The 19370-nt window shown below is 46.6% G+C and overlaps 1 protein-coding gene across 6 annotated transcripts in view; it reads left to right on the top strand.

Annotated features, from left to right (window-relative positions):
• Nucleotides 1-2119: 2119 nt before the first annotated feature.
• SAMD11 (sterile alpha motif domain containing 11) overlaps nucleotides 2120-19370 on the top strand; it is a 188833-nt gene continuing 171582 nt past the window's right edge. For 2 of the 6 annotated variants that reach the window (XM_064470080.1, XM_064470079.1), the window contains exons 1-6: nucleotides 2122-2420; nucleotides 5666-5751; nucleotides 6123-6190; nucleotides 8549-8734; nucleotides 9413-9532; nucleotides 11223-11328. The gene's annotated coding sequence lies outside the window, so the exon portion shown is untranslated. Of the gene's footprint in view, nucleotides 2421-4473; nucleotides 4489-5665; nucleotides 5752-6122; nucleotides 6191-8548; nucleotides 8735-9412; nucleotides 9533-11222; nucleotides 11329-19370 lie in introns of those variants that run through there. The other 4 variants (XM_064470078.1, XM_064470074.1, XM_064470075.1 and 1 more) reach the window with 4 other exon arrangements.

The raw sequence follows: 19370 nt of genomic DNA, 5'->3' as shown, positions 1-19370 counted from the left end.
TATTAACAATATAATTGCTCAGCTCAGGTGCTGGTGGCAAGAGATTTCGTATGATAAATATGCCTCCAGTGTAACTCGATTCTCTTCACTAGCGATTGACTGAGGACAAATTAGGTTGTTTATGCCTGGGAATGAATTTGGTGAAAACAGCCTATACCGAAGGGCCTGGAGAATTGAAAAGGTGTAGGGTAAGACAAACATAAATGTTTCACAGCGCAGAATGTTCTTGACCCCTCATAGTAAACCTTTTGGTACCAGATTCAAATATGCAAGAGCCTCGATGCACACGCAGTAGCACCGATTCTTTTTGTATGCACCATCTTCACGTAACATTGAAACTACCAGCTCAATTCTCAGTATTGAAAATATGGAGCAATTGTCACTTTAAGTTTAACCTGTTGGAGCAGACACAATTCCACTGAGACACAATTCTTCAACCATTATCAACGTTCAGTACAAAACCCTTCCTCTTCCTCGTTATTTCAAAGCTGGATTGTTGAACATCTTAAAACAGTTTTAGAGGAATAATAAAAATGAAAAGACATCAATATTCAACCTGATCTTCTTAAAAATCTGGGAGGACTGAGTTTCCCTTAGTGCCTTCCACAATAGTCTGTTATGATGAAGGAGGAACTATGCGGGCTCGCTAAAATGAAAAAAGGGAGGGAAGAGAATGCAGCCGCTGGGGAAACTCTCGCTCCCTAAATATATTTCCATATCGAGTTATTTGCAGTCGGTGGCTCCATCAGTCCGGGCACCCTTTGGAGAAGTTTTGCTCCAGATACATCAGTTCAGGTTTGCTGCTGTTACTAAGGAGTACCAAAACGCTCTGGTCTTTTCCATATGCCACAGGGAACCCAAAGTGCATTCCGGGAGCCAAATGCATGACTCAGACGTTTCGTCCTTACTCCAGTGACTTGAACCGCATACTCTGCTGGTAGCGCTGCCAAACCCGGCCTGTGACGGGCTCGGCAAACAGCTCTTCCGCACAAGCGAAAGTGGCTCTGCGCGCCCGGCGCGGCTGCGCCGCAGGTACGGCTCTCAGGGCCGGGCCCTGGTTCTTGGCTGCTCTGGGCGCGGGTGCCTCTGCCCGGGGCCGCCCGAGGCTGTAGGAGGAGGCCTGGAGGGCAGGGTCGCGTCCTGGTGGTGCACAGCACCCTCACCTCACCGAAGCGCCGGTGAGGGCAGAACCAAGTTAACCCGGCTCCAGAGGCCGCCCCCCCCCCCCCCCCCAGGCATCCCCTCCCCTTAGGCCGGGCCTTGCGCTTCACCCGACGGGGGCTCCGCTGTGCCGTGGGGGGCTGCGGGAGCGCCGGGGCCGCTCCCCTCAGGCGGTGCCCCGCGGCCCTCCCCCGCGCCTCCCCCGGGGCTCGGCCCGGCGCTGCCCGCCCGGCGGCGGCGGCCACCCGACACCCGCCGCTTCCAGGAAGCCGCCTCCGCCCGCCCCCGGCCGCGCCGCGCCGTCTGGGGCCGCCGCCGCCCCGCGGGCTGCCGGCGTGGGGCCGCGCCGGGGAAGGGCGGGGGGGGTGGGCTGGCAGGGAGCCCGCCGCCGCCGCCGTGCCCTCGGCTGCCGGCCACCGTGGGCGGCCCGGCGGCTCTCCCCGCTCGGGGGGGTGCCCCCCCAGCCCGCCCGAGGAGCCGCGGGTCAGCAGCCGGGCGCCGGCAGCCCGGCCCGGCCGCCTGCGGTGAGCGGCCCGGGCCCCGCGGAGAGGGCGGCTGTCCCGGGGGAAGCGGCCTGGCCCCGGCTCAAAGGCAGGGGAATAGGCCTGCAGGGGGGAGAGGGCGGGAGGGGCCGGCGAGGGCTGGTTCTGCAGCATTTCTGTAACGTAATTACACCAGATTTAAATGAGCGAGCGTTTCCTACTGAAAAATAATCACTGTTGTTACCCCCGAGCTCCACTATTTCGGATCGCCTCATCTATATGTTTAAAATGTCAAACCTAGTGCAGGAGCAAAGACTCAAAAAAATCTAATTCTCAGTCTAAAAGAAAATCCTTTTAGAGAGAGAGAGTGAGTGTGTGTGGCCGGCTGGCTTTCTGCGGTGCAGAGAGCCCACAGTTCCCGTATGAAAATCAGCTCCTAATGCTTCCACGTTGGATTTCTCTCTCTTCCAGGATCTGTCCATCGTTCTCATCTGGATCCACCACCAACTCAATCTTGAGCCTGTGGCAAACTCGTGGGCGTGTCTCCCCAAGAGCCATCCAAGGTGTTGGGGCTGTTTTCCCTGCTTCAGAGAAAGGGAACTGAAACGTGGCCAAGGTCATGCAAGGAAATCTGTGCTAGATTAGCACCTGAGTCGTTCGTTCTGGTCACAGAAACGCTCATTTCATCAACTGACATCTGAGCAGAACCTTGAATCATATGCCCGTATGGAAGATGGAGCTATTTCTGGTGTTGGTCCTACTCCCTTAAGCTCAGTGGTAAATTTCATTGGCAGTGGAATGAGGTCTAACCAAATATTTTCTTTGGGTTTGGTTCTCTTTTCATTAATGTTGTTTTAGGTAAAACTAATGTAAGCAAGAGAAGAATTAGACTTTTTAAGTATTTAATTTTTTATAAAATATTTTTTGAATTATTGTGGAATTATTCAACAGACAGACTGATTTCTCGTAACAGACTGGGATATCTCAAATGAACGTCATAAACTTTTTTTGGTACAATCCTTTATTTCTGCATTCTTTACAGCAGGAGTAGGAGATAGTGGGGCTGGAATGTCCTTCTTGATTGTTCATGTTAGTTCTGCGTCAAGCAGGATAAAACTCCAGCTAATCCTGCTATAAATTTAGGTATTCCTAATCCTTCAGTATTCCCACTTTTCTTCAGGCATTAGATGTGTAATCTGTCCGGTGCCAAAAAAAAGAATATTAAAGAAAAAGTTGGGACTGTAAGCAGTTATAAAAAATGAAAAAAAGTACAAGCTGCCCAGTATTGCTCAAGTTCAGATGGTTTTAATAGCTCTCTCCTCTAACCTGTCTGGCTCTGCAGTCCCTTAGCACAGGAAAATTTATATTTGGGAGCACGCAGAGATCTTGCTTGGGGCTGTTTACATAGCTCAGTACTCTTAATACAGTGGTATAGCTGTGCTTTGCCCCCTCTTATTGTAGTGTCCATTAAAGGTGTATACCTCCGCTCTTTCTAAGTACATTAGAATTGGGCAACTACCCCCAGCTGATGCATGGGGCGAGTGAGAAGAGGGAGCGAACTATGACATTTGGAGTTAGAGTGTGGCTAAGCACAGAATAGAGTGGTTCAAGCGAGAGGGGACCTGTTGAAAACTGCTCACAAGCAGGAGCCCAGTTTTAAGATGGGCTGCTGCTTGTAAAGGTGTGTGTTAGCCCTTCTTCCCTGTGGAGCGGAGGTGTGGGAGTCTGCTCTGCAGGCCTCCAGCCAGAGCTGCCGCAGGGACAGGAACTGCTCTACGGGCCATGGGAGACAACAGGGAGCACAGGGCATGTAGCAGGGGAGTGGGTAGAAGGAAGCAGGGCTCAGAGCAGCTTCTCCAAAATAAAGGAAGGACTAATGCTGATTTGGGGAGGGAAAACATGGTGGGTGGATGTCCCTGCTGCTAATACTGAGCAGAGCATGCATTCCCATCAACCTGCCCAGTGGTATTTTGCTATGGTCTGCTTCACGGCTGTTATATCCCTTTCCTGATGCCTTATCAGTAATTGGTGTTATGTGATCCCTTGCAAAAGTTAACATTTCTGCCTCCTTTCCCCTTCTTCCTATCTTGTATTAAGTTTGTTCTTTCTTCTCCTGCTTAGCCTGTGGCTTATATTACGGATATGTTTAAAGAAGTGAGTTAATTTTCCTCTTCTAGGTTATATTTATTTCTTCAGGAATTATCAGTGTGAGGCATGTACACATTATGAGGTGCTGTGCTTCTTGGCGAGTGTTCTGCTGGGGGAGTCTTGCTGTGGCTTGAAAGGGCTTTGGGGGGGTGTAAACTTTTTTATTATCAAACAAAAGACAACAAAAGGAAACCAACTTCAGCCTATGAAACTTCTCCAGCAGAGTGAACTTGGTCATCAGAATTGCTAAATGGCCACTCCATTTAACAACAGGCTCAGAATTATCAAGGAGAACAGTGAAAATCAGGCTAGCTATTGGTGTAACAAGCTGGTGGTTATTTTCAAGGCATTTACGTTTTCTCAGGTAGCAGGGAACTGGGAACTGGGAGCCAGTGCAGGGTATCAGCAGTACACGCGTGACTGCTGCACACTCAGAAAAAGCCCAGCGACTGCAATTCTCATGCTAAGTTAGGTACGCTGCATAGATGTTCCTGCTGTCCCATGACACGAGACAGGAGACTTAAAGGCAAACTTCGGCTTACCATCCTTTTTCTGTAGGGTGGGAGGATCCAAAGAAGAGGACCTGTAGGGTTTTGAGTGGGAGCTGTCAAGGAGAGTACAGGCAGGATCCAAGGTGAAGTGCAGCCACTGTTCCCAGCTCTAGTGGCGGTCATTGCATCTCACCGCACATCTCTAGGTAATCAGGTCTGCCTGCTTGAGTATCTGCAGGCTCTTCCATCACAGCCACCCCTGTTCTGCTGGCCTGTTTGGAGCCGACTTGGGGAACTACCTCTGTGCACCAGAGGCACAAAGACGTTGGCCTAGCCTTACCACCAAGGGGTATTTTCTCCCCCTGGGAATGCTCTATGAACCATATATCTGGTATGTCTGGCTGGCTGATGTGGAGGTTTTACAAGGGAGCCAGCTGCTGTGAGGAGGCCACAGCCACACAGCTCCCAACTTTGGTTTTTATAAACACCAAAATAGACAATGGGGAGAAAAATAGAAATAAACAAGCTGGCGGCTTTTGATTAGGAGCAGCCCTTCTTCAGCCTGTACTAAAAGCACTCATGTTTGCTTAACAATACAAATAATTAATCACATGAAAGTGGATACCTAGGCCAGGATAAGATAGCAGGACCTTTTACTCGCTCCTACAAATCCATGTCTGGTGGGTTCTACTAGCGCCTTGCTGGCCTCCTCTGGGAGAAGAAGCCTGTAGAAATGTACAGGGATCAGGGGAATGGTTCCTTTGTCATCAGGCAGTTCTGGATCACTATGCGAGTTGCCCTGTTGTCTCCAGTCTGCGGGATGTTCCTCCCTTTTGTGCTTGGGTGCTGCTAAAATAAGATTATGGGGCACTCTCTGTAAATCCATGAATCAAAATGACCAACCTGACTGGCCTTAGGGACAGTGGGTTTATGCTGTGATCCTCTGGCTGCACGTTGATTTTCACGCTTGGCAGCAAAGCACATCTCTTCTTTGCTTAGCAAACAGTGGGTTATATCTGGTGTAAAAACGAGTGTCATCTGCAAGTTCTACCAAGGGCCTATGAAACTGGGGTTTCTTGACTGAATTCCCAGCTTCTCTACCAACTCCCTATGGGCCTCAGTTTGCGCGCCTGTAGGGTGGGGATAGACATCCATATGTGCTTTACAGGAAAGAACAGCGTGATGTTTGATTGAGAAATGTCAGTGCTATGAGATGCTGAGATGAAGGATGTAGTTGTGAACAGTTCTTACTGCTCTTATTAGGCCCTGCTAACAGAGGGAGAGAAATACTTCTATGCTGCCTTGCTCTAAATGTGGCGGAGTGTGAGGCACAGATACAAGTGAAAACTGTTGAGATTGTTTCTTTTTTCTTTTCCCCTGCAGAGAACCTGGCCCTGATTCTGCTGTCGTGCTGGTGTGGAAGAGCAATTCAACTGGTGTCAGAGGATATCCACTGTCATAAATCTAGTGTAAGCAGGAGTCATGGGGCTCTATATTGCACATTTTCCACTTTCCAGGATGAACGTGTGGACTTCTCTCAAGCAGACAAGCTGCAGCAGGCTGCTGCTTTGTCCTTGCCCTTAATTTTTCTTCTATTTGCCTATGTTATTTAATTGTGTAGATTTCAGAATTCTGTTCCGTAAATGTGTCTTCCATAAATGCAAATGGAGGTGGGCATTAAAATAAGTCGTAGTTAAACATTTTAAAGAGACTTTTCCAGTTGCCACTGATAATCCCTTCCAAATTGGCAATAATATATGGGTTTTGCTATCCATAGGCAGGCAGTTTTGCTGGCATTTATAATGATTGATAGCGATAATTTTATTAATTCATTTCATAGCATTTTGAAGCGTTGCAAACTTCCTGCAGAACGTACAAGCCCCTACCCTGAGGAACTTTGCAGCAAAGGTATGTCTGATAAAGAATATTGAATTAGACTGAGATGTGAGTACGTAAGGTCAAGCTCGCTATTCTGCTTTCATGCAACTTCTCCAGAAAGTCCCACGATAATAAATAATAGTGATTACCTAATTAACCGTAAGGCGTAATAGCAGCTTTCACCCAAGATCTTAAAAAACTCTTTGAAAGGTGGATTTTGCAAACGTAGAACTGCAGCACAGGGCTGAACAGCTTGATTTCTGTCAGACAATATGGAACTTGCCAAAGGGATACACAGGGAGTGTGTAGCAAAAAGGGATTGAATTCATGCTTCTTGCAGTCCTGTCCAGTGCCTCATTTTTGTGGGTGGTTGTGCCACACGGTTCACTCAGTTGCCAGGCGTCCTTCCCGCAGTGTGTCTTCTTGTCTGCCTGTCTTTCTTACGTGACCTGGAGCCCACGGTAGTGTCTTTCAGGCGTATCTTTGAGACGGGTACTCCTAGAAACTTAGATCCGGCTGTAGAGATATTTTTGTTCTGAGCAAGAGGGTTGTGTTCTCAGCACGCAGGGAGCAGCCTCACAGGCTAACCTTACACCTGAAAATTGCAAGATCAGAAACGTTCCGAGCGTGATGTGCACTGATGGCAAGTGCGCAGCTCACACACAGTCATGCACACAGGCAACAATGTGTAGAGTATCTTGAAACTTTTGCATGATTAGAAGAAAATACCTACTGCTGGTCCCCTTCTAGACCATTCGGTTTTTTAAAAAAGACGTGTGGAAGCAGCTTCTCTAATACAAATGTATCTACTCTAGGTTTTCCCTCCCCCTCGTCATTTCTGCCAAAAGAACCGGAGAGCTGTGGTCAATGGCATCACTGAAGGACATGTGGGCTGACAGACAGTGAGTTTGCTACAGCAAATATTGCAGTCTTTTCCAACAGAGGCAAAACAAATCACATGTTGTCAGTGGTATTGCAGGTCAAGCATGAAGTTTTGCCAGCTCCTCCAGTCTGAGCAGAAACAGAAATCCAAGCGCTGAAGGGAGACAGAAAAGATGGCTGACTGACTCCTGCCTGCTCAGAGCTGCCTGTTTAATTTAGTTACCTGCTTATGTCTATTTTTCTATACTTTTTTATTTTTTTAAACGCGCACAGTCCCTCAGGTTTCTATTATTATAGTGAGGAGTTTCATTCTGTGCCCAGCACCAAAGCTCCCCCCATGGTGATACATATCGGACACCATTTTTTCCCTTCCCTTCTTAGCAATTTATTGCATGTAGTATCCCAACTCAGCTCAGTGCAGATTTGAAACCATTACCTTGCGCCCAATGATTTCATGCTGTCTGGGAGGAGCAAAAGCCGAGAATACCTTAATCCTTCTTCCTGTTGGCCAAAGAGGTAAAAGAGGAAGGGCTGTGTAACTGAGGAAGCTGGTCTCAGCTGAGACTCTCTTTCTTCTCCTTCATCTCTCTCCCTTCATGTATCTCCTGCCCCTTCTCTTCCCTCCTGCTGTGATTCCTGCTCTGACCTGTGCTGTAGTGTGTCACTGGTGGCCTCGCTCTCTTCTCTCCTGCCACTCATCTCTGCCCAGGACAAGGTGCTTGAGAGACTAGAGGCCCCGTACAACTGACAGAGAAGCCTGTGGAGTTGTTCCTCCTCTTTCCAGCTGTGAAAAGGTCCAGGGGGCTTCTAATCACTTTCATTTATTCCGCACCCAATGAGTAGAGCAGGAAAAGCTCACAACAGGGGAAAGAGAGGGAGCAAATTGGCAGAGGAAGAAGAGGATGGGAGGAGAGAGACAGGCTTCTGTCTTTATCCATGAAGCTGGAGACTTTCTTGTTTGGGGAATGAAGGCCCTCTGACCCATGGAGTCTGTTCCCTCCAGTTCAGACACTGCGCAGATGTTCTGCCAGGCCTTGCTGCACCCGTTTTATAGCTATAAAGCCTTTGCATTCAATTCTATCAGGTTGGCTCTTTCCCAAAGACATTAAATTCACATAAGAAATAAAAGCACTTTGCAGTGCTAGAGCTCTTCATTCCTCAGGAAGTCATAGAACTTCATGGGTGGAAGGCAGAGACTCTCCAGGAGGCTTTATGAAAGCCATTTGTCTCCAAAATTATCTGGGGCAAGAAAGCAGAAAGTTTGATCAGACTCACCTACAAGAGCAAGAGTTTGAAAATGTACGGGGGGAGTAAGAGATGTTAGGGCTGGGAGGGCAAAAACCTTTGGAAGAGGCCTGAGCTAAGATGAGTGCCTGGAGGCTTCTAGCATTGTACTGAGTTAGTACTTCATGGTGTTGTGCAAAGTTGGAGGGCAGGAGAGGAGCTCTGAACAGCCCCGCTTGGACCTTGTATCTCCTTTTCTTCTCTCCCTGTGGGGATCCTCAGCATACGGGTCAAATGCATGGAGAGCAGCTCTCTTCGGTCCTACCAACCTGTGCCAAGGAAAGCGATAATGGTGGTGTGAGCAGGGTATGTATGGGGCGGTTGGCTCTGCTCAGTGGGACAGATACATCACTGAACAACTGAGAACAGAAGAACATCCTCTAAGTGTGTGCGTCTGGCAGCAACGGGGTAAGAAAAAGGCAAATATTTCTACACAGGCCTTATTTGGTAGTATTCCTCGGATCATCCATGGAGGAGGAGGGTGGGAAGCAGCTGTAGAATTAAATGATGTATACCTGGAAACCCAGCACTCCATTTTACAAGGAAGCAGCCCCTCTTAGGGGGGTTGTGCAAATGCTTCCAGCTTCCTGATCTGTATGGAGAGCCTTGGTTTGAGAGCATTCCTGGGGGGTCAAATCTCGTGGCTGTGGTGCTAACACCTGTTGGAGCCTGGTAGAGCTGTATATTTTAGATGTAAAAAGTTTTCAAGGTGCAACAGGCCCAGAAATGCTTCCCTCCATGCATGCATGAGATACTGTGATTAAAAATGCTCCCACAGAGAGGAAAATAAAAACAACAGCCCAGGAAGTCCTTGAAGAAAGATTTTTATGTCCTAAGTTATAAAACTAGCCAAAGTCCCCAAAGAAACAGCAGTAACAGAATTTAGCTGTTGGAACCCAAAGATGCATTGTTCTGATTTAATAATTAATGTGGAGTTAATTGAGGCTTTTACTGAACTGAAACAGGATAAAAGAAACCCGCCAGTCTGGACGCCATGGTTCTCCGAGAACAAGTTCATTCTTTTCCCCTGTGACCCCCCTCCCCACTCCCGCTGCTGCTCACCGCTCCGCTTTTTTCTCCCCCCAGATGGGTGTGGAGCGGGGCTGCTTCTGCTGTTCTGTACACAAAACAAGGAGGCAGGGAAGATGGCCACAGAGGCACCTGGGTCTGGGGAAGGGGAGAGCTACGAGAGAACCAAGGCTGGTGGTGAGTGGAGCTCCCCTCCTTCCTTCTCCTGGGCCATTGTTTGTCAGGGATTTTCCATATATGCACTGACTTGGGAATTACTGAGCCATGCAGCAGTCACAGAGAATGCCTCCAAAAGGCAGCAAAACAGAGACAGAGGGAGAAGCTGGCTCCCTGTTATCTTGAAGAAAGTAAATAGCAACATGGGTTTATGGCTTACAATTTAGTGCTTTAGAAATTGAGTCACACAGAATGTGTCCAGAACAAAATGGCTTTTAACCCCTTGGAGTATGTGCGATGTGAATAAATACTGCTCTGGTTTGTTGGGAAAAATGGCAAAATTTTGGTGTCAGGTTGTTAATTACTAGAGAATGGGATGATCAGAGAACATTGCCAGTTAGGGCATGGATGCTTGTTTTCAGATCCTCTGGAAGAAAGGCTGGAGTGACCTTTATCTTACTGTAGTCAGTAGAAATCTTTACACCAATTTCAAGGACCTTTGGATGAGAATTTATTAGCCTATGATGAAGGAAGAGCTGTTTTTATAATTTTACTTCTGACTATAACAGTACTGGGGGAACATGAGGTGCTAGGACAGATAAGTCTTGGAGTAGATCTGCTCTAAATTCTGGCCCAGGCAGTCTCCAGCCCTGAGTCTGTGTTTCGTGGAAGAGTGCAGCCTTCGTTACATCCTGCTCACACATTATGGTATGTTAGTAGAGAGATGAGGGAATTCTGTGATACGGAAGGGATAAAAGAAGTCTTCCTGAGAAGAAATGGCTTCTCTCTCTTGATTCGCCTTTCCTTCCTTTCTCCCTGTCCTGTGTGGGGCTCCTGCTACTTTCATTCCACCCATCATCATCTGCTTAGAAACTGGAGGAACAGCAACAACTGTCGGAAGTCTATGAGACTGCGACCGCTCAGCAGTTTGCAAAACAGGCCTTGAATATTACCGCCAACACTAAAAGCCCTGCAACTCCAAGCCACCAGCGGTGTATGGAGTGGGAGGTTCAGACTCTTCTGTCCCAAGGACTTGCTCTGGAGATGGCTGAGCTTCTGAGATCCAGTTAAGCCTTCTCACACAATCCCTCTTACAGGATGAGGGCACAGAAGTCAAGGGAGCCTAAGGAAACTGGGGAGATCCTACTATTTAGCCAAATCTTTTTCTTTTTTCACTAGGTTTGGTGAGAAGAAGGGAAGCAGGGGCGCTGGCTGGGACTCAAGGCTGAACTGGATTATTGTTCAAAAAGCCTTCATGCACATGCAAAATCAAGTTTATACACAAACATTACAAGTGTTTTGCCTTCTTCCTCGTCCCCATGCTGTTATTCAAGTGGTTTATTAGGGAGGTCACACAGTGGTGGCTAGAAGAATTATTCCAGCAATGCTGACCCGGAGTTCAGTTCTCCCTCACTTCCCATTTTCAGTTGGTGCTTTCAGTTTTCCAACTAAGGTCTCTGTGTTTTGTATCCCTTTGCACTTTCAGCCACCAGTCATCTCATCTTCTTCTCTAACATATTGCAGAGGAAGGAGTGCCTTAGCGTTCATTTATCCCGTGACATTAGAGCTGAGGCCTTGTTGCCCTAGCTGGAAGTGGGATTCTGTTGGAAATGTGGGAGGACCTTTGCACATTTTCCCATTCAGTAACTGCTCTTCAGCAACTGCCTCCGAGGTGGAACGTTTCATTTAAGTTTTCCCTTTATTATTCTAGGTTCACTGAACACAGTGAGTGAAAACTCCTGCCTGGAGCACAAAAACTTGCAAAGCAAAGCTCCTCTACATTGCTGATGCTCGGTGGGATCATCAACAGAAGCGAGGTATGCAACACCTGGGATTCAGACGCTCTCTTTGGAAATGGGAATTCTGGAACATTGGGTCATTTTCCCTCCGAATGAGTGGGGTGACAAAATATTACTAATCTTGCAGAAAATGCTTTTTCACCACCTCTTAGCCGCACATCTGTATCTGTAGCCCTGAAAACCACTTAGCATGTCATATCCAATGTATATGCTGTCCTTAGAACACTTGTCTCCAGACCTCCCTAGAGTTTTCATGCTGGATACAGTTACTGGCCACCTTAAACCTTGACCAACTGTCCCGTGTCTGAATATAGATTTTAGAAAATTAAGCATAGCACATGTCTACTACAAAGCAAGTCTAGATTCCCAAGATTCAGGAATCTACTGCACTCCCCGCTTCTGCTCCACAGGAATTGGAAGGAGTTGGGGAATGCTGCCAGCGACAGAATTTGCACAGAGAAGCACAATGGTAAACTGCTGCTAATGCATACGCCGCAGATGTTGGTTTGGGATCTGGGAGCATACAGGGCGTACACAGTCTGATTAGGGAATGGGGACTCTCTAGATAAAACTACACAGCCAGTTAATGTACCATCTAAAAACTACTTTTATACCTGGAAGATATTAGTGTCTGTCATTTGGGCTTTTACTTTAGAGTCTAATAGCTGGAGATTTAATCCCTTATTCAGAGAAGTAATTATTGTTCGTATAAATAGGTCTGTTGGAGTCAGCGAGCTGAGCTCATGGAGGGAGGGATAGTCGGTTTTACCAATTCAAGTCTCTACAGCATCGTCCAATGTGTGATGCAGTATTTAGTACATATAGGAATGGTGAAGTATATTACATTTTTTCAATGGTAATCTGCGGAAACATTCAGGTTCAGGTGCTGACTGAGGACACAGCCCTTCACATCTACATGTGATACATGTGTCTGCATCAGGCCCTTGCCAATGAGGGGTTGGATGGCGGGACATGGTTCCCCCTGAAACCAGTATTATGCCGGCTGAGCCTACTTTGGAGCTGGGATCTCAGTCTTCAGACCCACAGGTAGTTGCTGCTAGACCGCCTGACAGAGTTTTGATGAAGCTGGAGCTATACTTTTGCCTACGGAATAGAAACATGCATCAAGTTTTGTGTTCTTTAATTTTTAACTGCTAAATACATTAGGTGTGATTTCTGTGGCTTGAAACCAGTGAGGTTTGCGGGAATTTATAATGTGGTGGTGTTTACTTGCCATACCAGCTGGCACCTGGGTCTGAGGGGGATCCTGCAGTGCTCACACCCCTACCTTTCAAAGAGCATTCCTGGCAATGGTGCTGGGGTTGCCAGGCCAGGCCAGGAAGCAGACGTGCAGCAACAGAGCTGTGATTTTTAACTTCCTTCCACCTCCATGTGGGGGAAGTCCATCGGCCATCAAGTGAAAATACTGCAGCCCGTCTCTGTGGAAGTGTGGAAAAGGGGATGCTGGGCACTTGGAGAAAGAGGAGGGACCATGAAGAACAAAACCTGAACATAATCACACACTTCTTGAAGCTCACATGAACGCAGTATCTAGGTGCCTGCTGCAAGGTAGCACTTTAGGTACATCCCTGTTCATTAAAAAGGGATACTTTTTTTTCATCTGAGTGTATGATGCATGTGGGGTTCAGAGAAGAAAAAGGTGTGTGGGATGAGGATCTGGTTGTGATCATTGTTGCCAAAGAAGCCAAATTAAGGAAAAAAAAGAAATGCAGCTGGGGGATATTATTGTTTATGTGCAGTCCCATAGTAGCCAGAAGCTCGTATCACAGATTAGAACCATGCCATAATACACTGAACTCTGCTCCTCTACGGCCCTTAAATTCTTGTGATTGTGTTTTCGTTTCTGGTTTTAGTTTTGCCTTTTTTGTTGATGCTCGTTTGTTTTTTACTATTGTCTCTTCCTCTGGAGATTTATTGAGTCTGCATTTGGGTGAGATTTTGAACTGCAGTTGGTGCTGCTTTAGCTTTGTTGCCATTTAAGAGAATAAGCTGGTCTAATTCTGTTCACAGCATACTGGCTTCTATAGGAATGGAGTTATGCCAATATTGGTAGTTTTGGAAAATCATTTGCAAGTGTGTGCCAAACTCCTGGAGGGTTTGATGTTTAAAAACAGAGAAATTAGAAGAAAATAATGGGTCCCAGTGATCCAGTTCCTAAGCTGTTCATTGTATGACCTTAGGCAACTCATCTGATTTCTTTATGCCACAGTTTATCTATTAAAAAAAATAGGGATAATATCTATTTATCTCCTGCAATAGGTTGGGAAATGTAATAAATGTTGGCAATAAGCTTTTGATCCTGTAAAAGTAACAGAGAACAGCAAAAGATGGTATTATTTACAAATTCATGTTTCATTTTTCATGTAGTTGACATTGTTATGGTGCTATTTGGAATTAAGCTGATGCTAAATAGTTCACTGAAACAGAATCCAACAGACTCTCGATCCTGGCATGTGGGAGGTTCTAATGTAACTCAAATTTAGAGTTTCTCTTTCATTTGCTTAGGCAGGTGAATTAAGTCTTGCTGGGCATGAAACTCCAGACAGGTCACACTGTACAGCTTCCATGATCACACTTACCTGTTCTCCTAGAGCCACCAGTCTTCTCTGGTTTAGGCACGTTAGATACAGCCCTGGGAGCCACATTTAGGTTGACCAGTGGCGTTTGTGTCCTCTGTCTTTCTGTAGGTGATCCCGTGGTTTTGGCTTAGTGTAGAGAAGGGCATTGACTGTGCTCTGCTTTTATATGAAAACTGGTCCATAAACAAAATAAATCGCAGACCCAGCTGGAGTTGGAGCTGTGAAAGCAAGCAGCACTGGAAAATGAGCCTTGTTTAGGGAGATTTATTGAAATGAGCCATATACTCACACCAATGTATATTATCTGTGTGTGGATGCTCACCTGTATCTGTGCATGTGTGTATACTAGAAAGGGAGAAATCTAATGGTCATAGAGTAACCATATAAAGCTTTAGGGAAGAAATGAACATAAATGACATGGAAAGTATTTCCTTCCCTAATTATAAAGTGAAAATAAATATATAAAAAAAAGGAGGGGGGGAACTCCCCGCCACCATCCGTGTACATTCTAAGAACAGAATACTGTCAGCTGGACCAGAAGTGCAAGCAGGGAACATATCTGGCTCCCAAGGCTTTCACAGGACTGTGGTCTGCCATTCCCCTACAACATCAAATTGGATGAGGAGAGCAGACCCCAGATGAATTCTCCTTCTCAAGGTCCCACAGACCTTCTAAACACCTGGGGGTGTTCAAAAAACATGTAGATGTGGCACTTGGGGACAGGGTTTAGGAGGCCTGGGGGTGTTGGGTTGGGGATTGGACTTGATGATCTTAGAGGTCTTTTCCAACTTCAATGATTCTGTGATTCTATGAAGGGCCTAGAGGGTACATGTGCATCAAAGAGAACAGGCAGAATCGTGCTATACAGAGGGGGAGAATTTAATTTAGGCTTTGAAACACCCAAAAGGGGATTAATACCCATAATTTAAAAAAAAAAATCTCCTGTCCATTAGAAAATCCTTTGCCTACCTGCAGCAGAGAGGAGACTGGGAACTGAACAGAATGTAGGATGTAAGAGCAAACTGTAACTCAGTGAATTAGTCTTAACTATAGCGAAAACAGCACTTGTGTAAATGAGGCCCCTAAGGGCCAATAACCAAGCAGTAAAATGTTACAGGAGGGAAGTAAGTCAGGGCTATAAACCTGGGAAGTCAGGACTGGGTAGCCAGTATCTGGAGCATAAAACAGGCGAGATTAAAGGATGACAGATGAGGGCTGGGAAGGATACGTGAATCCTTACCAGCATAAGGATTCCAATTCCTGTGGCCTAAAGACAGGCTTGTTCCTCTGAGTACTGCCAGGTACCAGAAAATGACTGAGATGCCCATGGAGAACTTGTGAGGAGAGTAGAAGAGTGAGCGAAGGATGATAAATAAAATAAGGAAATATAATCAAATCAACATCGAGTGTATTTGATTTAAAAGGACACCAATGAATAGAGAAGGGGAAGAAAGCAGCAGGGTGAGAGTTGCTGTTGGATGGGACTGTGGCTTGAGTGAGATATAGTGCAAGCCCTAAATTATCATCATCATTTTTTTTGGCTGGGCTGTGTTGTGACATCAATACCAATTTACACTCCGGGTGAGTAGCACTTACTACCTTCTTGTCTTCATAAATTGTGCATTGTCCTTATTTATTTGCTTCCCTGTCCCCTTCCTCTCCTCCTGCGTTGCCTCTCTCCTTGTTTATAAGCATAATGGGGATGGTGTATCCTTGCTATGTCCTTGATGAGTTTGACATTTAACCCCAGTTATGGATCCCCTGCTCCACTCTCCTTTCTTTTGTGCCAGGTATGGGAATGTTCAACTTGTATCCTTTCTTGTGAGGAAGACGGTGTGTACAAAAGGAGGCAAGGTTGGCGTTACTCTTGATAGACCTGTTAGTGAGTGATTCTTTTGTCGTCATGCAGCTGGTATTTCCATGATACTTTCTGTTCCTCGTGTCTAGCCAGGAGTAGACGTGTTGGCTATTCTGAGTCAAAGCCTTCTTCCTGACATCATGTGGCATGCATTGAAAGGTCATAGTTTTTATACTTGCTTTCTCTTTAAATTTAGTAAGCCACCTCATATTGTGGAGTCCACAAAAGCGCTGCTGTGGCATCACGAGATATCTTCAAAACTACCTTCAAACATGGAGGAAGCAGGTTGCATCATGGCAACCCCAGCAGTGCCTGGAAGCAGGTCTGCTATTTTTGATATATCCGTAGAACAGAGCTACTCAATCTTTTCACTATGTGGACTAAATTCTAATAGAGAGATCATTTTGCAGGTTACCTGCCTTCCGAGAGCATCCCTTTGATGCGTATTGTAATATTAAAAAGACAGAGCATCTATCATTTTTCTTTAAGCATAATATAGTAGCTGAGGGGAAAAAACCCATTATAACACTGACCACATTATCTTAGGTAACTACAAGATATATCTTTCTGCTGTTGAAAAAGAACATAGTTAGAGGGATAGAACCTATCTGATTTTTTTTCTATAAATCTGTGTTGGAGTTTACATTCCACAGAAAACACAGCATTGAGAAAGAAAGTGTGGAAGAAGCATTAGAAGACAGTAAAATCAAGTGTATCCCAAATAAAAATTCAGGCTTGAACTGTGAACTTCATGGAACTTTTGCAAAAGGGTTAGGAAGTAATCTGAATAGCCAACAAGTTGGAGAGTTTCATTGTGGGTCTTAAGAACAGCCTGTCCCAGACAAATTGATAGATCCCAGCTACAGTAGAGTTCTCAGACACTGGAGACAGATAATGTGTCTGGCCTGCTGTCGCTCACCATCCCCTTTCTCATCTTAAATTGATTAAAAATTAAAATGGGGAGGAGCTGTTGATACTCTCGAGGGCAGAGAGGCCCTGCAGAGAGATCTGGACACATTAGAGGGCTGGACAATCACCAACCATATGAAGTTTAACAAGGGCAAGTGCTGGATTTTGCACCTGGGGCATGGCAGCCCTGGCTGTAGAGACAGCCTGGGGAGCGAGGGGCTGGGGAGCAGCTCTGCGGGGACCCGGGGGCTCTGGCCGACAGCAAGTTGAACCCAAGCCACCAGCGTGCCCTGGCAGCCCAGGGGGCCAGCCGTGCCCCGGGGGCACCGAGCCCTGCATCGCAGCCGGGCGAGGGGGGGGATTGTCCCGCTCTGCCCCGCGCTGGGGCAGCCTCACCCCGAGCGCTGTGGGCAGCGTTGGGCGCCGCAGGACATTGAGGGTATAAAGCTACTGGAGAGTGTCCTGAGGAGGCCACGGAGTTGGGGAAGGGTTTAGAGGGGAAACCGTACGAGGAGCGGCTGGAGTCCCTGGGTTTGTTCAGCTGGAGCAGAGGAGGCCGAGGGCAGCCTCATGGCCTCTGCAGCTCCCTCCCGAGGGCAGGAGGAGGGGCAGGGCTGGTCTCTGCTCTCTGGTGACCAACGCCAGGCCCCGAGGGAACGGCAGGGAGATGTGCCAGGGGAGGGTTAGGCTGGGCATTAGGAGAAGGTCCTTCCCCCAGAGGGTGGTGGAGCCCTGGCACAGGCTCCCCAGGGAGGCATCACGGCACCAGCCTGGCGATGTTCCAGAAGCACTTGGACACGGCCCTCAGAGACACGGTGTGAATGTGGGGTTGTTCTGTGCAGGGGCAGGAGTTGGGGTCGGTGATCCTCATGGGTCCCTTCCAACTCAGGGCAATGTATGATTCTATGAGAAGATTTTCTTACGTGCTGTTTTGGCATGAACGATTAAGACCATCTGTCTTGAAGAGGGGAAGAAGGTGAAATTCAGTTACCGCATTTCCTTGGAGGAGGAGGAGGACTTTCACTTGGCTGATTACCTTTCTGGGGCAAAGCTGGAGATGCGGCAGTCTTCTTTCTTTGTTTTCTCTCTACTCCTTGTACTCTCTCCTTTTTCTGTAATGTTGAAAAGAGCACTCAGCTTGGTGTAGCAGAAAGAGGATGAAGTGTCTATATTAGATAGATGCCGTATAATTTAGCAACTTCTTTCGTCCCTCATTGTGTGCCAAAGACTAAAGGATTTCACAGGTTGACTATCCACAGTCAGGTATCTAGAAAGGACCCCTGCAGAAGAATGTTCCTTAGAGCACACTGCCTATTTTTTTATAAATACCCTTGAATACATACTATTAAAAGGAGCAAAAAGCATGCCCAGGATAGCAGGGGACTTTATCTTGCTATCAGGTGAGGTTTTTGGGTACTCCTAGTCGTTGGTATAAAGGAGGCTAGGACTGCAATGACAGAAAAGATAAACAATGTCTGTCTGGGTTACCAGTTCAAGTTTCTCTTATCCCTAGGACCAAAAGGGTATGAAGGGTTGAGCTGTATGTTCGTGGAGCCACATGGTTAGCTGTTCTTGCTGTAGGCTGAGATCTTACTGCAGGATTGTTAGCTGATGACGTGACTTTTGGGTTTTTTATATTAATTCCCACTGTCACTTTGTAGGAGAAAGGGTGTCTGTAACCATTAACAAGAATAATTATGGAAGGAGAAATCTTGATTTGGGACGCTGATAAGCCGTCATTTTATGTCAATCAGCAGAGATGCACTAGTTTTCACTGATAGTTTATGTGAAACCACTGGATTTTACACTTGAAACAGCTGAGTTGTGCACAGGTTCTACTGTTCCGGCTTTGTGACTGGGTCAGTGATTAAATGAATTAGAGAAAATCCATTTGGAAAGCGAATGTGTGCCAACTTCCTTTTTCAGTTTCATTTGAAAATCTGATATAAATTAAACTGAAATAAGTCTGAATCAAAAAGAGACACTTTTTCAGTTGCTTAAAATCACACCTTCAATTGATCTGATATCCCTCAACATATGGGATAACTCTTAATCTCCTCATGAATTGAAGTTTGGCTGTCAGAGGGGCAGATGGTAAAGCTGAAACTAACAGTTCTCAGAATTACCTGTTCGTGGTGATGTAGTGGATAGCTCTTGGCTGTGGCATGAGTGTTAAGAAGTAGAATAGAGCTCATACTGACTGGTTTATTTTCAGAGCATGCTGTCCACACTCACCCAGCCAAAGTCGTTCTCCCACGACAGAACCCGAGGAAGAGGGTGATAACACAACAGCAGCATACTGTGAGCAAGTGCTCACACACAAAGTCCCATTTAATTGAGAGGGGATTTCTATCAGTGTAATCACCACTGTTGCACAGAAGGGTGCAGAAAATGGAAAATACAAAACTATCAGTAGTAAACTTGAGACAGAGCGAAGGAGGGTGGGAGACCAAATTCGTTTCGGAACGCCTCAGTCAGTGTGCGCTGTGCCTTTGGCACGCAGGTGCCAGGTGATGGGCAATGTCACTATTAGGAAAAGGACAGAGACTTCTCCTGTGCTAAAGGATTACGGATTTAATCTCATATTTTTCCTGCAAAGGTTTTGGTTTGTTTGTTGGGTTTTTTTTGAGAGGGGGGGTGTTCCCCCTCTCTCTAGCCTGCCGCCTTCTGTAGGGAATCAGTATGTAGACAGT

Source organism: Phalacrocorax carbo, chromosome 20 (genome assembly GCF_963921805.1).
Source record: "Phalacrocorax carbo chromosome 20, bPhaCar2.1, whole genome shotgun sequence".
Taxonomy (NCBI): domain Eukaryota; kingdom Metazoa; phylum Chordata; class Aves; order Suliformes; family Phalacrocoracidae; genus Phalacrocorax; species Phalacrocorax carbo.
Note: the sequence above shows the minus strand (reverse complement) of the source record. Positions and strands in the feature narration are given on the sequence as shown.